This window comes from Cebus imitator, unplaced genomic scaffold (assembly GCF_001604975.1).
Source record: "Cebus imitator isolate Cc_AM_T3 unplaced genomic scaffold, Cebus_imitator-1.0 Scaffold181, whole genome shotgun sequence".
Taxonomy (NCBI): domain Eukaryota; kingdom Metazoa; phylum Chordata; class Mammalia; order Primates; family Cebidae; genus Cebus; species Cebus imitator.
In genome coordinates, this window is record NW_016107496.1 from 101751 (window position 1) to 123923 (window position 22173).

At 42.7% G+C, this 22173-nt stretch overlaps 1 pseudogene; it reads left to right on the forward strand.

Annotated features, from left to right (window-relative positions):
• The first annotated feature begins 2450 nt into the window (after positions 1-2450).
• LOC108316014 overlaps positions 2451-22173 on the forward strand; it is an 82143-nt pseudogene continuing 62420 nt past the window's right edge.

Below are 22173 nucleotides of genomic sequence, written 5' to 3' on the forward strand. Positions count from 1 at the left end.
GTATGGAATCTGGTATAAATTTAAATATCTACAAATGAAGAACCAGCTCTCAGACTGAGCAGGATCCTGCCATCTAGTGGTCCACACGAGTAACAGCTCGGTTAAACACAGTGCTAACTCTAGAGGCAGGTATGCGTTCATACAGTCACTACTTTGGAAGAGAAAAATATAAAGATAAAACAGGAAGTAATAAGAATAGGTAAAAGGTAAAAGACTAGGATGACTATCAAAATTGGTTCCATCTCCTACATCTTCTAGAGAACTATGCAATGATTACTAATATCCAGAATAATAACCATGAGACACTGCCACATACCAAAAAAGGCATCCAATTTTTTGGCTTCCTGGGTCACATTGGAAGAAGAAGAATTGTCTTGGGCCAGACATAAAATACACTTAACACTAACAATAGCTGATGATGGAGGAAAAATTGTAAAAAAAAAAAATCATAATATTTTAAGAAAGTGTATGAATTTGTGTTGGGCCACATTCAAAGCCATCCTGCCATATGGCCCACAGGGCGTGGGTTGGACAAGCTTCTTTAAATACATACAAAAGAAAATATTTCATTTGTCAAGCACTCTTGTTAACAAAAAACTTTTTTACCAAAATTCTTTTAGTGACATCGCTTAAAAAATTCTGCTCGCTAATATTTTGGAATTCTGCATTAGTCATCAGAAAGTACCAATACTCTCCCATCATTCATGCAGTAATGAACCTGTATTTCACAGTATTCGTAAATAGAACTTACCTGATGTCTAGACCTATTTGCCAAATGTAAAGCTCAGACTATGCTGACTTTTTTGCTGATGGCTGCAATAAAAGGTATTTTTACTCTAAACAGTCAAGACAAATTTGCCTTAAAATGCTAAAACATTTAACTGAGCTAAATTTTTGGTTTTGCTTCTTTATTTTTTAAAAAGTACAACTTTTAATATCTAATTTCTTGCTTCATGTCTCTCTTATGTTAATCACTTGGCCTTTGCTAGTTTAATAACTAATTTCTTAACCCCTTCTCTAATATGGTTAGTAAAGCTCTGTGTTTTCATCAGGAAGCGCAGCCTGTGAATTTCTCACCTTGGGGCTTCCATTTTCCCTCCAAGTGGCTTCAGCTTTCTTTCTTTCTTTTTTTTTTTGAGAAGGAGTCTCACTGTGTCACCAGGCTGGAGTGCAGTGGCACCATATCGGCTCACTGCAACCTCTGCCTCCCAGGTTCAAGTAACGCTCCTGACTCAGCCTCCTGAGAAACTGGGACTACAGGCACGCACTACCACACCCAGCTAATTTTTTGTATTTTTAGTAGAGACGGGGTTTCACCTTGTTGGCCAAGATGGTCTCGATCTCTTGACCTCGTGATCCTTCCGCCTCAGCCTCCTAGAGTGCTGGTATTACAGGCGTGAGCCACTGCGCCCGGCCAGTGGCTTCACCTTTCAAATGAGCAACCCTGACCTCTCTGGCTCCTAAATCCCATCTTCACAAACTGCAGGAGCCGTTGCATGGGGGGCATAGTTTCTTATCTTTATCTTTTTTTTTTTTTTTTTTGAGATGGAGTCTCTTCTGTTTCCCAGGCTAGAGTGCAATGGGCACAATCTCGGCTCACTGCAACCTCCGCCTCCCGGGTCAAGTGATTATCCTGCCTCAGCCTCCTGAGTAGCTGGGATTACAAGCTAATTTTTGTATTTTTAGTAGAGACGGTGTTTCACCATGTTGGCCACGCTAGTCTCAAACTCCTGACCTCGTGATCTGCCCGCCTCGGCCTCCCAAAGTGCTGGGATTACAGGCGTGAACCACCGCGCCCGACCACCTTTACCTTTTTTAAACCGTTCCCTCCTCACCAGCTTTTCTAAGACTATTTTCTTAGAGCAGTTCTAGAGCAAATTTGCTGTACCTATTGTGGTGAAGTCAATACAAATATAAATATTTACTTAAAAAACCCCAAGAACCAGTACCCAAAAGCAAAATTATCTAAAGGAAAATTGAGAAGGTACAGAGGTTTCCCACATGCCCCTTGTCCCTATCCCCACACGTGCATAGCCTCTTTGATGATCAATGCCCCCCCCACCAAAGTGGCATATTTGTTACAACCAATAAACCTACACTGAAGCGTCATTACCACCCAAAGTGATTACACAGTTTAAATTAGGATTGTGAGGCTGGGGGCGTGCGGGACCTGGCGCAGCTGCGGCAGCTGCAGGGCGGTGGAGGCGCCGGGAGGAGGAGAGGGAGGAGAGGGCGGCGCGGGCGGCTGGGTTCAGGGCACCGAGGTTGCCCGTGCTCCCGGGCTCCGTTTGCAAGGCTCACTCCCGAAGGTGTTGCTTCCAGCATTTGCCTCCTTAAGGAAGCAGGGAGCGTCAGTGTCGGGAGACCCTGAGACCGGAGTGCCGGAGCTGGTGATGCCCCCGCCAGCCTTCAAGTGTTCTCAGGTTCTTCTTTTTATTCATCTCCAGAACATGGACTTCCCGTGCCTCTGGCTACAGCTGTTGCTGCCTTTGGTAGCTGCGCTGGATTTCAACTACCACCACCAGGAAGAGATGGAAGCGTTTTTGAAGACTGTTGCCCAAAACTACAGTTCTATCACTCACTTACACAGTATTGGGAAATCTGTGAAAGGTAGGGTCCGTCTGTGCACACTTTCCCAAACCCTCAGTCCTCCCTTCAGTATTCAATAAATATGCCCCAGCTTCCCATTTCCTCTTCCACGTACCTGCCCTGAGGGGCGCAGAACAGGTAAACCGATACCCTGCGTGTTGGTTGTTTTCTGCTTTTGCTTTGTTTGGTTGGGAGGAATAGTAAGAACTGAATTTTACTGGGCTTGTCCATTGTTATTCAGTGTCACTGAGTCCTTTGCATTATTGGAGTTCTGTCTTTTGAATTTTGCAGACATTGGTTATTTGGGATGTGTATTTTAGTTTCTTTTCAAGAAAACTCCAAAGTAAGTCGGTCTATCCATTTCAGTTCCCCTTTGTCTGGGCTTCTTTAAATATGACTTGGACTGTTAATGTCATTTCTTCAAGTCTCTTTTAACTGAAATAATGTAGTTTTGTTGGTAAGATTTCTAGGCCATATCTAATTAGCTTTTTAAAGTTATGCAAAACTATCATTTCTACAAGTTTCTTTTAATTTAAGTAGTACAGTTCTGTTGGTTAGATTTGTGTCATGTATTATTAGCCCTATAGCTTAAAGTTATGCCAAAAAAGTGGTTCTAGTACCAAACGCTGTTTTTAAAATGTATCCATTTGTTTGTTTGAGATGGAGTCTCACTCTCTTGCCCAGGCTGGAGTGCAAGGGCGCAATCTTGGCTCACTGCAACCTCTGCCTCCTGGGTTCAAGCGATTCTCCTTCCACAGCCTCCCAAGTAGCTGGGATTACAGGCGCCTGCCACCATGCCCGGCTAATTTTGATATTTTTAGTAAAGACAGGGTTATGCCACGTTAGTCAGGCTGGTCTCAAACTCCTTACCTCAGGTGATCCACCTGCCTCAACCTCCCAAAGTGCTGGGATTACAGATATGAGTCACCATGTCCTGCCTAAAATGTATCCATTTGAAGAAGACAATGCTAGGTAATAAATACATATTTACAGTGATTGAAACTCTTCCTAGCATTTCATATTTACTATTAGTTACTTATTGTTCTAAGTTAGAAACTACATAAAGTTATTTTCATTTTTATAGACAGCTAGTTTGAATCAGAGAAATTACATAATTTGTTCAAGGTGTCCCAGATGGTGAATTTTATTGCCAGGACTGGCACCCACACCATTCGGACAAGGCAAATAATTTGCTCAGATATTATTTCTTAATCATTTTTTATTATTCAGATGTTTCCAAAGACGTTACCAGAAAACTTAGTCCTTAAATCAAAAGTCTCATAAAGTTTATGCAATTTGGATTGCACCTGTTTGTAAGGTGTGTTCAAACTCTACCTGGATTTTAGCTCTGAGCCTTTGAGCCAATTGAGAGTCTTATAATTACCAATTAATCATTTTTCAAAAAAGGCTATGGCTTCTATATTAAGAAAACTATTATATAAATGTATTTATGTGCAATGTGAAGTCAATATCATGGGCTGTGTGTGATAGTAACTTTGTTTTTAAACAGCGTTGCCAAAGACTTGGTGCCAGAATTACTCTGTAATTGCTCTATAATCCTAAATTGTAGAGGTTGGGTGTGTGAGAAATCATATCTTGAATCAGCATGTGTATTCAGGCTTCTGAAATCATTTTTCCCCTAGGGCTAGAGTAGAGCAATTTAAAAAGATCTAGGAATACTAATTATATTAATTACAAAATATACAACTAGCTTGAGTTCTTGTTCAGTCATCATTTGAACCACAAGATGATGAGGATGTTGTTAATTTTAAGTATTAAATGATTTGGTGAGGTTTCCTGTTTTCGAACACAATGTGCTTGTGACAGTTGGGGGCTCTGTTTCCTAATGTGAATCAGCAAATGTGATCTGTCCTGCATGATATCAAACCACAATCACAGTAAAAGTCAGCAGGCTTAATATATTTTTTAATTTTACCTTGTATGCACTCTTGTGGTTAAAGGCTTGAGGAGATATCATGTAAAAATAAAATCTGACACTAGTGATCAAATGTTTGTGTTAAGTATTGCTCTGAATAATAACTTGAATTAAGAAAAATCCCAAATCTGCTATTTGGCTCCAAGCAGCAGACTAAACTGCATGCCAGTAACTGGGAGTCAGTTGCCAAAGTGTCACTGCACATTAGTGTGACAGTGGAGAGAGAGATGGTCCTCCTTTGTTCATGCTCTTTTTCACTAGATAGACTATTTTCCCTAGCCATTCTGCCCTCTGGTATAAGATAAGTTTGCTTAGAAAACAGAATTTATGACCCAGGTGCAGTGGCTCACACCTGTAATCCTGGCACTTTGGAAGGCCAATGCAGGAGGATCACCTGAGGTCAGTAATTCTGAGACCAGCCTGGCCAACATGGTGAAAGCTTGTCTCTACTAAAAATGCAAAACATTAGCTGGGCAAGATGGCACGCACCTGTGGTGCCCATTACTAGGGAGGCTGAGGCAGAATAAATAGCATGAACCCAGGAGGCAAAGGTTGCAGTGAGTCAAGATTATGCCACTGCATTCCAGCCTGGGCAACAAGAGTGAAACTCTTGTCTCAAAAAAAGGAAAAAAGAATTTATTATATATATGCTATTTATTTATTTATATTACATGTATTAACATGGATAATCAAAGTAATACATTTTTAGTTTTTGTAAAAACTAAAATATATGTGATAAGCATATATATCACATATATTTTCTTTGATGTAATTGTTTTGGTATGCACTCTTGTGGTTAAAGGCTTGAGGAGATATCAAGCTCTGCTTGTTTTTCCATTTCACGTTATTTCATTATATATTTCTATGAATCGACAAAGTCTACAGATGTGAATTCATTGCTGTATAGTATTTTAGTCTCTTGATTATGTGAATTTTCTTAGTCATTCACCTCTTTGGGCATTTGTATAGTTTTTGGTTAACTCTGTTATAAACACAGATGCTATAAAACCACAGATACATGTCATGATAATTACCTCCTATTATTATTGGTGATTTTTAAAAACTTTCTTATTTTGAAACTTTAAAACTCATACAAAAGTTAAGCACACATATACCCTTTACCCAGATTCAGCCATAGTGGACCATATTTCAGTCGAGCCTTTTGAAGGAAATTGCACTACCTAGGGACATACTCAAGAAAATCTTAGGTGAAACAAGAGAAGCAAAAGAGGACTGATGACTTAATTCAGAAAAATCAGAAAATGTACAGTGTCCATCAGTTCGTTCCGTTCTCATTCATTCAATTAAGGGAGTACTTCCCATTTTTTGCCCGTAACCCCTTGTCTAGAAAGATGCCTGCCACATAATCAATAATCTGTTCTGTTTATTTAATGGATGGAATATTTGCTGAGCATAAGCCATGGGAGGCAAACAAAGATGTGTGTCATTCATTCCCTGCCATTAGGCGCCCCATTTTCAAATAAAAATGTATTTACTGTGAGTTTTCAGGGTAGTCTCTCCACACACATACCCCAAAATTAGTTTAGGAACATTTTGTTATTTTTTTTAGAAGATAAACCCTTGCGTTGAAGGTTGGCTTTCAATAGATAGCAATGAAAGAGCTGCTCTGCTACAGAAAAAAAAAAAAAAAAAAAAAAAAAAAAAACAAAGAAAAAAAAAAAAAAAAAAAAAAAAAAAAAAAAAAAAAAAAAAAAAAAAGAGCGTAGTATGTATCTGAATAGACTAAACATTTTTCCAAAAAAATGCAGATGTCCAATAAGCACATAAAGGATGCTCAACATCATTAGTCATTAGGGAGATTAGGGAAACGCAAATCCAAATGACAGTGAAATGGCCAAAATTGAAAAGACAATAAGGGCTGGGCATGGTGGCTTATGCCTGTAATCCCAGCACTTTGGGAGGCCAAAATGGTAGATCATCTGGGGTAAGGAGTTTGAGACCAGCCTGGGCAACATGGTGAAACCTGTCTCTGCTAAAAATACAAAAATTAGCTGGGTGTGGTGATGTGCCCCTGCAGTCCCAGCTACAGGGGAGGTTGTAGTGAGTCGAGATTACACCACTGCACTCCAGCCTGGGTGTCAGAGCAAGACTGCACTTCAAAACACAAAACAAAAAAAAAAAACTTTGTGGAGTTGGTAGCACTCATTGAACTGTACACTTAAAATTTGTGTATTTTATTGTAAGTAAATTATTCATTAATATTTTCTTTAGAAAAATGCTGCTGGGGCCGGGCGCGGTGGCTCANAAAAAAAAAAAAAAAAAAAAATCCCCAAAGGGCCATTTTAAATGAGATTTCCTACCATCTATTTTCAGAATCTTGCCTTGGGCAGGTGTGGTGGCTCACGTCTATAATCCCAGCATTTAAGGAGGCTGAGGTGGGAGAATTATTTGAGCCCAGTTTGAGAGCAGCTTCAGCAACATAGTGAGACCTCATTTCTACAAAAAAAATAATTTGTTTTAAGTTAACCCAGCATAATGGTGCACTCCTGTGGTGCCAGCTACTTGGGAAACTGAGGCATGAGAATCACTTGAGCCTGGGAGTTCAAGGCTGCAGTGAGCCATGATCGTGCCACTGTACTCCAGTCTGGACTACAGAGCAAGACCCTGTCTCAAAAAAGAAAGAAAGAAACTTGTCTAATCATCATTATATCTGAATATGGTAGGTAGGATAATAACACCTTCCTTACCAGAGGTAATATTTGAGATTTTTTAAAGCCAGTCAAATTTGGTAGTCTCTGTTATCAAGTACTTTCCACGTAGCAGATGGTTTAATACATTATTTCAATCTCAACAACTCTAAGTAGGCATTATCCTCATTTACAAAACAGGTGAAATGAGCAACAGAGAGGTTAATTATCTTGCTGAAGATCACATAGCTAAGTGTCCGAGGATTCAAACTCAGATCTGCCTATTTCCCAAGCACCCCTCTCTTCTCTTTTAAAAAAGCAGCTTGACACACATGGGGATGATTCCATAGAAGTTGAGGTCATTAGTAGAGGGTTTTAGGACCATGCTTTGGGAACATTTGACCTGGAGGTATAGCTTCTACCAAGAATCTACAGCTATTCTATTCAGTAGCCATTAGCCACTATTAATTGAGGAGTTAAATTTGACTGGGCCAAACTGAGGTGCTAGAAAGTGACTTTGAAGACTTAATACAAAAAAGTAAAATATTTCACTAATAATGTTTTATACTGATTACATGTTGAAATGATAATATTTTAGATATGTTACATAAGAAATATTTTTAAAAATTAATTTTAAGACCAGGAGCAGTGGCTCACACCTGTAATCCCAGCACTTTGGGAGGCTGAGGCAGGTGGATCGCCCAAGCTCAGGAGTTTGAGACCAGCCTGGGCAACATGGTAAAACCCCATCTCTACCAAAAATAGAAAATTTAGTCAGGCATGGTGGCTCATGCCTGTGGTCCCAGCTACTCGGGAGGGTGAGATGGGAGGATCGCTTGAGCTTGGGAGCAGAGGTTGCAGTGACCCAAGATTGTACCACTGCACTCTAACCTGGGTGACAGAGTGAGACCCCCATCTCAAAAATAAGTAAATACATAAATAAAAATTAATTTCACCTGTTTCTTTTTACATTATTAATGTAACTACTAGAAGATTAAAATTATATATATGACTTGCATTATACTTTGATGGGTTGTGCTGCTATAGAAGGCAATTTGTTATTAATTTTCTCCTGAGTATAAAAGGAATTCTAGTTCATTTAGAAAATCTGTATCATACAACAAACCACCAAAAAGAAAACAAAAATCTCACCATCCAAAGAAAACATTTAGTAGATTGGAATCTTAATACAGAGGTTTGAGCCTTTTTACCTGCTCTGAGTCAAATATCTTATTTTGTTTGTCCATGCAAATATGTATTTCTAAAACTTGATTTTTCATTTCTGTTTGTATTCTATCAATAGATATATCATTATTTATTTAACTCTTGCCCCACTGGTGAATATTTGTTTCTAAACTTTCCCTGTTATAATCAATGCTGTAGTGAGCACCCTTGTAGCTAAGACAGCAAAAGGCTGAGCACAGGCTTGGAACCACCATGCCCAAGTGCAAATTCTGAATTCTGAGTTTTGTAGCTGTGTGACTGTGGGTATTTAGAACAATTCCTGGCACATAGTAGGTGCCATGTAAAAGCTGCTATTACTATTATTATTATGGATACATACCCAAAAAGGGAATTATGAAGTCTAAAGCAGTTTTCAGTATTTGATAAATATACTGAATTGCCTTCCAAAAAGATTGTGTTAATTTATAATCTCTTGAGAAATGCATGCCAAGAAAAATAAAACAATTCTTCTAAAACTTACACTAGTCATCAATCAATACTGTCATTAGTGCTTTGAAAGATTACTATAGAATGCATTTCTCATTGTTAGGTTTTAAGTATGGGGGACAATTTATTTATCTTGCATCTTTCTCTAAGAACTCTCACCTTCCCATAATCAACAGACATTTACTGAATTCCTCTACCAGGAGACCTATACCATTTCAGGTATAGAACATTTCAAATGTTCAGAAATCTCCCTAACATTGGTTAAGATTCTTGCTCCTAAGAGGAATGTACTGTGTCCACATACACATACCTCTCATGATCACTTGCCCTCGACTGGGTAGATTTTAGCTGGTGATTTACCCTCAGAAAAGAACATTGTATATAAAATTTTGGCACAACACTTGGTCATCCGTCACACTCTGCTCATTTCCCAAATATGCTCGTAAAACCGGTTTGCTTGAGATCCTGTATAAAATGCCTATTGTGATGCATATCGAGGACCAATATCAAGAAAACCACTAAAATCTAAAAAGAACTTACTAAAATGGTTTAGTAAGCCTTTCTCCTTTAACATAATACGCAGAGTCCCTTTCTGAGACATCTATCAGCTATCAGCCTTATTCTTGAAACATTCAGGGTTTCTTAGAGACACTGTCTATTTTTATTTTGTGAGGAAATGATTCAGATTTCCCTTAATTTGTAGTATGATATTTTAAGAGAAAATCAAAACAGACAATATCCAAAAAGTAACATCGTATTTTACTTTGCTTCTTATATCTAATAACTTTTTATTCCAAATCTTAACTGTAACTAAACAGCAATACTCTAGGGGCAAGTGACGGTTGCAACTTTTAGAAAATAATAATCACAGCCAACATTAAGTGAATTTTGTCATTTGGCACTTTACATAAATGTCTCAATCATTCTAACAATGGTATGGAATACCATGATTATCCCCCAATTTACATGTAAAGAATGAAGATTAAGTGGTGAGTTGTCCATTGTTAGTAGGTGACAGAGGTTTGATTGGAACCAAAGTCTGTCTTGTACCAAAGACTGAAACATTAAGCCTCTTTTCTAGAGATAAAAGTTTCTCCAGAGACCTTTTTCTCTGTTCTTGTCCTTCCCTCCTCCTCCTCTTGTACCACCTTGCCTCTGGCCCCTGTGATTATGAAGGAGTTGATAAGCATCCTCTATCATCCAAAAAAAAGGCCCGTATTAAATATTCTTCATGTGCCGAGTGATCGCCTATGGAATGCCTTGATCCTTTTTTGGTATTCACAGTTTCATCCAAAGCAGTTTGAATTTCGTCTTTTGGTGTAGAGTTAGATTTTATTTTCCAATATGTTGAAGCTTTTTGATTATGAAGCAAAAGAAGAAGGCTGAGCTTGTGATTTGCACATTCACGGGCCACCCACCCACCAAGCTGCCATCTTGAGTTTAAGATGTGGAACTGAAAGGAGGGCTTCTCATTAAGGACAGTCTACTCCATAGGGGAATTTTTGGAAATGTGGGGATGAGGTTTGGGTCCTAACTTGTTAACAGTCTTTGGGAAGGTGGAGAACTTCCATTCTGAAGCATCCTCCTGATCTACCTGTCAGCAATGCACAGAGCAGTCCCACATAGTGAAGACTTGTTCCCTTCAATTTTCTTTTTTTACTTTTAGTAGAGACAGGGGTCTCACTATGTTGCCCAGGCTGGTCTCAAACTTTTGAGCTTAAGCGATCCTCCTGTCTCAGCCTCCCAAAGTACTGGGATTACAGGAATGAGCCACTGTGCCCCCCACCCAAAACTTTATAATGTCCTCCGTAGGTGTAAGACCAGCTTACAATTATCTGAGCCTAAAACCAAAATCTTTTTTATATACAAGTATAAAATATTTTTCCCCAACTGTTTTAATATATACTAATCTTTTCAGGGATACCCCTACAGGCAAATCTAGGGGAATTATACTTTGTTTTGCTCTCAACTTGCCTGAGAGCTATTTCATATTCGGAAAATCCTGGCAACAGTGACCAAAGAGCCAAATCAATCTGCATTTATAATCTATATGTTCACAGTGACTCTCAAGTATAGATACAGGCATGTGACTTCATTTGTCTTCTAGTGGAATGTCCAAGTTTTTGCATATGGATACCATATTTTATGTAAATTGCTTTCTTTTTTAGTTTTGCTTTATGTAGTTTGAACACTATATCGATCTTCTGAAATTATGTATGTAAATGCGTTAGACTTGTTTGTCAGCATAATAAAATATAAGTTGCAAAATATTGGACATGAAAAAAAGAGACATCATCTGATAGGGTTAAGAACTATTGGTGTAGAAGCACAGAGAAAGCTGATAAGGACCCACTTGTTCATGTAGCCGGCATCTAAAAGGTGCTTAGTTTCTGTTCTTAATCCATGAATGTGTGTGTCTGATGGTAACACTGTGGTGACAGCAGTATCTAGAGTTGAGCTGTGATAACTGCCATTAGCCCTTATTCCTCCTTTCAGTTTGTGTATTTAGAACACTACTTTCTTCCAAATTAGTGTGCTTAGCTTTATGTAAGTGTATTTATCAATGATTTATAGAAATATTTTAAAGGAATCTTGTTCTAGCTTATATCCATTTAAAAGGTAATTTAAGAAAAAAAAATGTAATTCAAATAATCCTTTTTGTAATGTAGGATTTCAAAAAAATAATAACAAAAAAAGAACTCTTTCTTCACCCCTCACTTAGTTTTGACACACAGGTGCACTTCGGTCAGCTCTAATCCAGTTACCCATATGGGAATATTTAGAATTGTCTGGTCATGCCTAGGTAATAAAATGTCAAGCCCTGATTTTACAAGCTAATATGTCAAATTCATCTTGTCCTGTTTACAGGTAGCCGTCTGATTCACTTGTCCCCAAAGCACATGATGTTTGGCTGCACTTCAAGTTTAGACCCTAACAAAAATTCAGTATGCTTGTGTTTAGGTGGAATGCAAGATTACAACTACATCTGGGCCCAGTGTTTTGAAATCACATTGGAGCTGTCATGCTGTAAATACCCTCGTGAGGAGAAACTGCCATCCTTTTGGAATAATAACAAAGCCTCATTAATTGAATATTTGAAACAGGTGCACCTAGGTTTGTACAGTTTTCTTGTTAATTCCCTGTTAATACAAAATACAGCATCTGGCAAGACCTCTGAGTTGAGTCAATGCAAGCCTTTATTTATGCTCTGTAGTTACAGCCTCATTTCAGTGCCAGATCTGACAGTTAAGAATTCTCTCTGCGTGAATACCTGCAGTGTGTGAGAAATGCAGTGTCCACTTATTCATAGAAAACAAAGAATAAGGCATCTTCTTTTAATATGAGGGTATAAAAATCCAGAGTACCAGCCGGACATGGTGGCACACACCTGTAATCCCAGCACTTTGGGAGGCCAAGGCAGGTGGATCACCTGAGGTCAGAAGTTCGAGACCAGCCTGGCCAACAAGGGAAAACCTCGTCTCTATTTGAAATACTAAAGATAGAAAAATTAGCTGGACATGGTGGCATGCACCTGTAGTCCCAGCTACTTGGGAGGCTGAGGCAGGAAAATCACTTGAACCTGGGAGACGGAGGTTGCAGCAAGCCGAGATGGTGCTGCTGCACTCCGCCTGGGTGACAGAATGAGACTCTGTCTCAAAAACAAATAACACTGGACATAACACTTTGCATTTTTTCCATAACTGGGATGGTTAGCTAGCTCCATTGCCTTCAACCCCTCTCACCTCTGAACTCTGCCAGATGTCCTGGTGCTAGAAATCTTGCCAGCCTGTTTGCTGAAGGCTGGCTGAACCTCATCACAGACGGACATATTAAATGTGGCAGAGAATGGTAGCTCTCAAACATGCAGTGAACTCACCAGAAGAACTTGCTAAAACAGATTGCCAGGACCCAACATGGAGTTTCTGATTGAATGGGCCCTGAATGAGTACCATCTTCCCACGTGATGCTGATGCCGCTGGTTCAGGGACTATACTTAGAAAGCCATTGCACTAGAGAAACACTACTTGAGATGATGATGGAATCTTGTGCAGTTCAAGTTTATTAACCAGGTGGTGTCTGTTTGGTCAAGGTGTGGACGGTTCTTCTTTATTTACAGAGTTAAAGTTACCTGCTTCCATTCAGAATGGCTTGGGGAGAGAAACATGTCAGAAATTGGCATAAGAGCTATAATATCACAGAGAGAGAGAGGCAGTGTTTGTGTGTTGAAAAGGGTTACTGCATGGGCCTACTGTATAATTGCATAATTTCTGGACTGTTCTGCATGATTCACACCAAAGCTTTCCTCCTGCTACGAAGAAGATGGAGAAGGATGAGGGAGGGTAGCACAGGGCCAGAGGGCTGAGTGCAATTAGTACCCTCCCTTGGCCACACAACCCTAAAAGGGATGCCTCTACCCTCTTTCATGCCTGTATTCCCAGCCTCCATTCCCTGACCTGAAGAGAAGCACACAAAGATTACTGGTAAACTCTCAGGGCTGTTTAACTGGCTGAGTCATTCATGGACTAGGCTGACTCCCCATGACAGGGGATATTATGAAATCCGTTCTTTTTCACCAGCATCTCATCAGATTATAAACTTATTATTGGGACCTTCACCTTCCTTATTATGTCATCAACCTTTGTCTTGGGTTCTTTCTTGCTTAGTATTCTGGTATTTCTTTCTCCATTAGATTTTCCTTATGAGGCATGTCATGTATTAATCTAACCTATTATATTTCTACCTATCTTGATCCTTTAGTTTTTTAACCTATTACTATTATTATTACTGTCATTATCATTATTTTAGACACAGGGTCTCACTCTGTCACTCAGGCTGGAGTACAGTGGCGCATTCCAAAAATCCATGTTTGCACAAACACACACATGCATATTCCCATGTTTCCAGACACTTGATAGCTACCATAACCTGGCATTTTCCAAAACGTACCATGTAGACTCTCGGATACACAAGGCAATTTTAGGACCACATTAGGATGAACTTTTTAAAAGGTGTGCATTGACTTCTATGTTTCCCCACTGGCTGTGTTGTAGAACAATTTCGTAAGTGATACGTATTTGCTTTAGTGTGTTGAATAAGCGCTGGCATTCCAAGTGTGAGCTTTTCTGCTCATCCATCCTCTTCTCCTCCACTCCTGTAGGCTCTAAAGAATGTTCTTCAGAGTTCATTCCGCCTTCTGCCATTGTGTTAATGCTTGCATTATTACCCACCACCAACCCAGGGGCTCGCAAACTTAAAGAGCCGAGCAGCCCATAATACTTGAGGCTTTGTCAGCCAGGCAGGCTTCCTTCCAAACACTCAGCCCTGCCATTGCAGCATGAACGCAGTAGTCATAACCACAGACAATAGTCATAACTGTGTTTCTTTCTTTTTTTTTTAGATGGAGTTTCACTCTTGTCGCCTTGGAGTGCAATGGGGTGATCTCAGTTCACTGCAACCTCCATTTCCTGGGTTCACGTGATTTTCCTGCCTGAGACTCCCAAGTAGCTGGGATTACAGGCACCCACCACCACACCTCACTATTTTTTGTACTTTTAGTAGAGATAGGGTTTCACCATGTTGGCCAGGCTGGTCTCCAACTCCTGACCTCAGGTGATCTGCCTGCCTCAGCCTCCCAAAGTGCTGGGATTACAGGTGTGAACCACTGCGCCCAGCCAACTGTGTTTCAATAACTTTCTTTGTAGCCATTGAAATTTGGATCTCATAATTTTCACCTGTCATGACATATTATGATTTTTATTTTTCTTTGATGATTGATAATTTTCCAACCTCTGCTTTGAACTGAGGTTCTTTGAGCAGTTCCTCCAATGTGCCTTAGCTCTGGCTTTCCCTCTGGTGTGTACATGTTCTCTCACTTTCTTCTTTTCTTTCTTCAGGAGAGAAACCCATATATGTTAGAGAGACCCTAGAGACTTACCGGCCCAACAGAGAGTTTCTCCTGGATTTCATAGCAGAGATTGAAAATGACTTGGAGAGAGGATAGTTTTTTACCCAGTGAGTACATTTCGTTTCCTGCTGTTTCTTCACACCCGTAGTCATCTCGTATGTGCACAATTGGAGGGCTCCCTGCATTTTGGAAAGCACTCAGTTGGCTCAAGGACTTGCCGTGCATTATTTACATGACAGTTACACGTCAGGACTGACCTGCAATGCCCTTTACACATTGTTCACGTTGGCGCATTGCTACCTGGTGATACTGGTTCGTGACATGGCCCCAGCCGGAATGTCACAGAACCAGCTCCCAATTGGACGTGGGGTCGCCCACTTGTTTTCTGTGACCTTTTTTATTGCTCCCCAAGCTTATCTAAGCCTGTCTCCCCAGGTGCTTGGGTTTGCCCTCATAGTCCTGTGTACCTTCAGCGTGGCTGTCGCTCTTTGGAATATCCAGCACAGAAAGCCCAAGGCCCCGGAATTCCTCATTCACCCTGCAGTGTGGCTCACCATGCTGGTAATGATGGCTTCAGTCTGGAGCTGCGCTTACTCCCACCTGCTGCTTTATCTGCCACAGTCGAGAACAAGGGGAAGAGAAGAGGCTCCCCTGCCTCACACCCTCCCCTAAGGGGCCTGCCCTGACTTCCCGCCCAGAGCTTTGCAGTGTTCCTGATTCACACCGAGGAAGAAGGGAGTCCAGTCATCTGTAGTGCTGTTTGGGTACTGGCTTCTCTGCTGTGTCTTGCCAGCTACCAGCGCTGCCCATCAGGCTTCTGGAGGGGTAAATGGGGGCATGGGCCACCCTGGAAACCAAAATGCTGGTTCAGGCCTTGGGTCTCATCCTTCCTCCTCCCGTTTCCACATATGACTTATTCTCTACACAGCGACAACACAAGCCAGTCACTGACACTCTAGAGACACAAAATCCACTCCCGCACCTGTAAGTTCCCGTCATCCCACCATACATTACTTATCAACACAATTCCCTGTTACTTTCACACCCACATCACACGCTCCACTTGCACACTGGGCACACACTTAATGCACCAATTCATACATCACACAAGCACGTGCATGCACGCACACACACACGACCTGGGCAGAGACACTCCTGTGTGCAACATTTCCCTACATGCACACCTCCCCTCACCTCATGCACACACCCTCCCCTCGTTCCTACGCATCTATGTTTACACACTCATTCTGCACACCCACCCATATTTCTCTTATTTCTGTTGCCCAATCTGGGAAGCAGCTTTTTTTTTTTTGAGAGGCTCGCTCTGTCACCCAGGCTGGAGTGCAGTGGCATGATCTCAGTCCACTGCAACCTTCGCCTTCCAGGTTCAAGTGATTTTCCTGCCTCAGCTTCCCGTGTAGGTGGGATTACAGGTGTGCACCACCACAGCCAGCTAATATTTGTATTTTTTATAGAGACAGGGTTTCATCATGTTGGCCAGGCTGGTCTTGAGCTCAGGTGATGCCTGCCTCGGCCTTCCAAAGTGCTGGGATTGCAGGTGTGAGCCACTGTGCTCACCTGGAAGCAGCATTTCTTTATTAGGAGACATGATAAGTCATTTTTTCTGTAAAGAGAAAAGCACATAGTCTAGACCAACTTTTCTCAACCTCAGCTTTAGTAACAATGTGGCCAGATGATTCTTTGCTGGGAGGACAAGGGTGTCCTGTTTGCTAGAGGGTGTGAATCAGCATCCCTGGCTTCCACCCACAGATGCCAGTAGCAGACCATCCAACTGCAGTAACCCAAAATGTCTCCTGATATTACTAAGTGTCCCTGAGGGTGGGCAGGACAAAATCGCCCACCTGCTGAGGGACACTGGCCTCAGCAGTGCTTAGCCAAGGCTTCAGGGAAAGGGATTATCTTGACACCAATGACCAGGCTGCAGCAGGGTGCAGATATTTTACTTTATTATTTTATTTTTGTGGAGAAAAAGGTTGTGCTTTGTTGCCTAGGCTGATCTTGAACTCCTGGGTTCAAGCAAATTCTCTGACCTCAGCCTCCTAAAGTGCTGGCGTTATAGGTGTGAGCCACCACATCTGGACTCACAGGTCATTTCTGGTTACTCCATCCCATCCCTAAAGAAGAAGGTAGAGTAACAGCATCCTGCCCTTAAAGACAAAGTTTTTATTTATTTATTTATTGTTTGTTTGTTTGTTTATTCTGAGAGAGAGGCTTGCTCTGTCACCCAGGCTGGAGTGCAATGGCACAGTCTTGGCTCACTGCAACCTCCAACTCCTGGGCTCAAGCGATTCACTTGCCTCAGCCTCCCAAGTAGCTGGGATTATAAGCGTGGACCACCACACCCACCTAATTTTTGTATTTTTAGTAAAGACAGGGTTTCACCATGTTGGCCAGGCTGGTCTCAAATACCTGACCTCGAGTGGTCCACCTGCCTTGGCCTCCCAAAGTGCTGGGATTACAGGCATGAGCCACCGCGCCTGACCAAGGATAGCGTTTTTAAAAGAGTAACCTTTGTAACTAAGGGGAAATTCCATAGTTTATTCAGTAATTTATGAAAGGGCGGGCCCCCACAGTTGGCATAAGTCAGCTTTTTGGGACACAGCATAGAAACAATAATACTGGGATCATTTACACTCTGGGGTTCCAAGCATGTGCCAGGCACCGTGGCAGGCACTTACACACCTGTCCCATTGGATTCTCACAATAGGGCGCAGTGATGATTCTTTTTATTTTTTTTAATAAAGCCTCACTATGTTCCCAAGGCTGGTCTCAAACTTCTGGGCTCAAGTGATCTTCCGGCCTCAGCCTCCCAAAGTGCTGGGATTACAGGCTTGAGCCAATGTGCCCAGCTGATGATGGATTCTAACAGGCCATTTTAAAGATGAGGTAAACTAAGGGTAGGGGAAGGGAATGACGGCCTCAGGGCCACACAGCTTGGGAGTGCAGAGCCCAAGTTCATCTCAGGCAAAGGCAGAACAAACTTTCTGATAGAAACAGTCAGGAAAACAGTGGCAGTTTAGGGAAGATGTGCCATATTGTTGTTGGAATAGCCAATGGTCTCCTATCTGCCAAAAAATCCAAAAAAGCCTAGAAGAGTAAAAAATCCAGTAGAGGCTGGGCGCGGTGGCTCAAGCCTGTAATCCCAGCACTTTGGGAGGCCGAGGCGGGTGGATCACGAGGTCAAGAGATCGAGACCATCCTGGTCAACATGGTGAAACCCCGTCTCTACTAAAAAAATACAAAAAATTAGCTGGGCATGGTGGCGTGTGCCTGTAATCCCAGCGACTCAGGAGGCTGAGGCAGGAGAATTGCCTGAACCCGGGAGGCGGAGGTTGCGGTGAGCCGAGATCGCGCCATTGCACTCCAGCCTGGGTAACAAGAGCGAAACTCCGTCTCAAAAAAAAAAAAAAAAATCCAGTAGAGGAATTGTGACTTGAAACTAGGACTCTGGTTTAAAGCCATAAAAACTCAGTTCACACTGGCTTAAGGAAAAGGGAAGGTCAGAGGGGGTTCATTAGCTCATGTATTTATTAGCTCACATCCATGGGGTGTCCCAGGCGTGACTAATCCAGGCCTGAGACTAGGAATCATCAGCAGGTCTCCACTTCTGTCTCTAGGCTCTGCCATGTTAGCTTGATTCTCCAATGGCGTGGCAACAAGAGCCACCAACACCTTCAGACTTACATTCTACCACACAGCAAACCTGGCAGAATCTCCCGATGGTTCCAGCTCTCAAGTATAAACACAAAAATTCGCTGGGTGTGGTGGCATGTACCTGTAGTCCCAGCACTTTGGGAGGCTGAGATGAGAGGATTGCTTGAGGCCAGTAACTTGAGATCAGCCTGGCCAACATGGTGATACCCATCTCTACTAAAAACACAAAAATTAGCCAGGCATGATGGTAGGTGCCTATAATTTCAACTACTCGGAAGGCTGAGGCATGGGAATCGCTTGAACCAGGGAGGCAGAGGTTGCAGTGAGCCCAGATTATGACACTGCACTCTAGCCTGGGCAACAGAGCAAGACTCCAACTCAAAAAATAATAATAATAATAATAATAAAGCTGAGGAAGGAATTCAGGCTTCTACAGTGATAGTTTTGGACACTGGACTTCTGACTCACAGGGAAATGTCTGTTTCCCTTGGCAAGGGATGCCCCTTGCTTTAGCCACTTCATCTCTCTGTACTTCTGTTTCCGTCCCCATCTGTAAAATAGATCTGTAATAATATCCTCATACATTTATGCAATTATAAACTATCAATTTACAGGCTGGGTGTGGTGGCTCATGCTTGTAATCCCAGCAATTTGGGAGGCTGAGGTGGGTGGACCACCTGAGGCCAGGAGTTCGAGACCAGCCTGGCCAACATGGTGAACCCCGTCTCTACAAAAAATACAAAAATTAGCTGGGTGTGGTGTGGGTGCCTGTAATTCCATCTACTCAGGAGGCTGAAGTGGGAGAATCATTTGAATGCAGGAGGTGGAGGTTACAGTGAGCTGAGATTGTGCCACTGCACTCCAGCCCAAGCGACAGAGCAAGACTCCATCTCAAAAATGAAACAAAACAAAAACCACCCTATGCACTCATGTAAGAATTAATGAATGGGACAATCTCTGTGAACCGAGAAGTGCCCACAGATGTTAGGTGGGGTGAGTGAATTGCTTTCTTTTTAACCAAGAGCCAGTAGAGGTACAGAGAGATAAAGTGACTTACTCAGGGTCACACAGCTACTGCCCTGACCAGGGTCCTGCAGGGGTGAATGGCAGGAGGAGCTTGCCCTGGTGCCCCTCTTTTGCAGGAGGAGCTTGCCCTGGTGCCCCTCTTTTGCAGGCTAGTCTGGAGAGGCTACGGGAGGCCACTGAGAACAAAAGATCTCTGGTCGCTTGGTAGCGAAAACTCCTCAGGAGAACTTGTTTCCCGGCTCGAACCACAGCGCAGCCCGGAGGTAAGTGTGTGGAAATGAAGAACTCACCTGAGGCTCCGTCAGAAAAGCTCATCCTTTGACCCCCAGTCTAGCCTCCAACGCTACTCTCGGCTGCACTGCCACCCCCCCAATCCTGCCTTCCAGCGGATCCCACTAAGTAGTAACTGATCAGCCTCAAGATATGGTTCCTGCCAGAATGCCTCGCAGGTTCCCACAAATAGGAAACTCACAGAAGAATGACAAGCAGGAAACAGGAGGGGTATTTTAAGACCTGGGTAGAAGGTTGGGAGGTGACTCATATCATGCAGCTGCTCACTTACTATATAACCTGAGCAATTCCTTTCCTGGGCCTCTGTTTTCTCATCTGTTCAATGGGGATGTCATCAGCCCCAGCTCATAGCTTATGTGGATGAAAAAGAGTTTATTTTTGGAAAATAACTTGCAAATTTCTTAAAAATGGGAAGTGCTCAAGCATTGTTAGTCATCCAGAGGGTGCGAAGATCTTTGGCGTTATCCAATGTGTCCGCTCCTATTCTCAGTTGCTTCTCTGGAAACTTCTCTGCAGCCCTAAGAGCCTGGGGAGCCTCATTTGAGAAGCTCTGGTCTAGAGAAATTGGCCTGAAACATCGAATTAGATAAAATTGGGTTAACTGCTGCCCGGCCACATCACATGAATAGTGATGACCTTGACCATGTTGCTTAACCTCATGGGAACTTGGTGTTTCAGGAGACAGAACCAAAGTAAGTTAGCTCTGTGGGAAGAGTGCCAAGGTTTTCTGCACACTCTGGGATTTTGTGGTAGTTGTTGTAGATGGCTGAACCCCACACGTTAGGAGAGAGAGAGGAGAGAGACGGATACTGTAGGCTCACATAGCTGAGGGTCTAGCCTCAGGTACTGCTGGATCGGGGGCTCACTTGATGTCAGGGTTCTCTTGCTTCATCTCCCAGCCCAGCTGTTGTCTATGTGTTGGTCTCTCCATAGGCCTGTCTCTTCCCAGGCAAGTTCAGCAAACCTCAGCAGAATGAGAGGGCATCTCTCCTAACAGCCGTATAGAGAATCCGAAGGAAAGCCTCTAATTGACCTGGTTCAAGTCATGTGCCTGTCAGGAGCCAATACCGTGCTCAGGGACCTGGTTCCCTGACTGGTGGTCCCTTCAGAGCCACAGAAGAGGGTAGGGGCTGTTCCCACAAAGGGAGGGCATGTGTTTTTCCAAACAGAATAAGTAGCGTGAGCCAAAACATCAGTTCTCTCTCACCCCAGGCATACTCACTGCAACCTCCACCTCCGGGGTTCAAGCGACTCTCCTGCTTCAACCTTCTGTGAGCTGGTACTGCAGGCGTGCATCACCATGCCCGGCTAATTTTTGTATTTTTTTAGTAGAGACATGGTTTCACCATGTTGGCCAGGCTGATCTTGAACTCCTGATCTCAGGTGATCTGCCTGCCTGGGCCTCTCAAAGTTCTGGGATTACAGGTATGAGCCACTGTGCCTGACTCACCGTCTACTTTTAAATGACTTTACAGAAGTGGCAGAATTCAGTCCACAGGGGCTCTGGAATGAGCCTCTGCCAACTCCTGGCATCCCTAGCCAACATGGAAATTACAGGTCACCCGACACTAGAACTCAAAGGTAGAAACAGTCTCAAGAGCAGTTTGAGAATCCTCCCATAAACAACGACAGAAAGAAAGGGGAAGGATGGGGTTATACAAAGACCAGACTCTGTCAGCTTCTGAGCCAGCTGACTGCACCCAGACAGAACTCTGGTTTTCTGTCTGAAATATTTTGCAACCACTGGGGGAAGGGAGAGGGCGTCCTCCTGAGAGGTCACGCAACAGCCACCTGCTGGTCAGGTCAGCTTCACGAGGTATGTTTGGCACACATGGGGCTTTGTGGTTGTTTGTATTGTTTCATTTTTTAATAAGTTGCCGATATTTAAAAATTTGGAGAGATTACATACAAATCTGGAAATCAAGGCTGGGTGCAGTGGCTCATGCCTGAAATCTCAGCACTTTGGGAGGCCGAGGCGGGCAAATCACATGAGGTCAGGCGTTTGAGACCAGCCTGGCCAACATGGTAAAACCCTGTCTCTACTATAAATACAAAAATTAGCTGGGTGTTGTGGTGAGTGCCTATAATCCCAGCCACTGGAGAGGCTGAGGCAGGAGAATTGCTTGAACCCAGGAGGTGGAGGTTGCAGTGAGCTGAGATCACGCCACTGTACTCCAGCCTGGCTGAGAGAGTGAGACTCTGTCTCAAAAAATAAATACAAATACAAATAAATAAAAATAAAAATCTGGAATTCTGATCTCTCTTAAAGTAGATCTGGCAACACTAGGCCACATCATCATAAGGCAGTAGGAGACTGGATTCGGGTAGAGTCCACAGCATCGGACAAGGTGTACACACTTCAATTTGCTGCAGTCCGTCCCCTCCTCTCCTTCCTTCCTTCTTTCCTTCATTCCCTCCTCCCCCCTCCCCCC